This window comes from Arachis duranensis, chromosome 7 (genome assembly GCF_000817695.3).
Source record: "Arachis duranensis cultivar V14167 chromosome 7, aradu.V14167.gnm2.J7QH, whole genome shotgun sequence".
Classification (NCBI taxonomy): Eukaryota; Viridiplantae; Streptophyta; class Magnoliopsida; order Fabales; family Fabaceae; genus Arachis; species Arachis duranensis.
In genome coordinates, this window is record NC_029778.3 from 24,726,877 (window position 1) to 24,727,846 (window position 970).

The following is a 970-nucleotide window of genomic DNA, read 5'->3' on the forward strand; positions in this document are numbered from 1 at the left end:
CTTGTTGAGGCTTTTGTTGATCCTTCCAGGAGAAATTTGGATAATTTCTCCAGGATGGGTTATAGGTGTTTCCATATGGTTCACCCATGTAATTAACCTCTGCCATGGCAGGGTTCTCAGGATCATAAGCTTCTTCAGAAGCTGCCTCTCTAGTACTGTTGGATGCATGTTACAATCCATTCAGATTTTGAGAGATTATGTTGACCTGTTGAGTCAACATCTTGTTCTGAGCCAATATGGCATTCAGAGCATCAATTTCAAGAACTCCTTTCTTCTGAGGTATCCCATTATTCACAGAATTCCTCTCAGATGTATACATGAACTGGTTGTTAGCAACCATGTCAATGAGTTCTTGAGCCTCTTCAGGCGTTTTCTTCAGGTGAATAGATCCACCAACAAAATAGTCCAATGACATCTTAGACAATTCAGACAGCCCATCATAGAATATATCCAGGATGGTCTATTCTGAGAGCATGTCAGAAGGACACTTTTTGGTCAGTTGCTTGTATCTTTCCCAAGCTTCATAGAGGGATTCACCATCCTTTTGTTTAAAGGTTTGAACATATACTCTCAGCTTGCTTAGCTTTTGAGGAGGAAAGAATTTATCCAAGAAGGCCATGACCAGCTTATCCCAAGAGTCCAGGCTATCCTTAAGTTGTGAGTCCAACCATATTCAAGCTCTATCTCTTACAGCAAAAGGGAAAAACATGAGCCTGTAGACTTCAGGATCTACTCCATTAGTCTTAACAGTCTCTTAGATCTGCAAGAACTCAGTTAAAAACTGGTAGGGATCTTCTGATGGAAGTCCATAAAACTTGCAGTTCTGTTGCATTAGAGCAACTAATTGAGGCTTAAGCTCAAAGTTGTTTGCTCCAATAGCAGGGATAGAGATGCTTCTCCCATAGAAGTCGGGAGTAGGTGCAGTAAAGTCACCAAGCACCTTCCTTGCATTGTTGGCATTGTTGTTTTC

General features: G+C 41.1%; 1 non-coding gene across 1 annotated transcript; it reads left to right on the plus strand.

The window, feature by feature from the left end:
* The first annotated feature begins 473 nt into the window (after window positions 1-473).
* On the plus strand, window positions 474-577 carry LOC127740976 (small nucleolar RNA R71). Its single transcript, XR_008001831.1, has one exon. It is a non-coding gene; the product is annotated as a small nucleolar RNA R71 (small nucleolar RNA).
* Window positions 578-970: the final 393 nt, after the last annotated feature.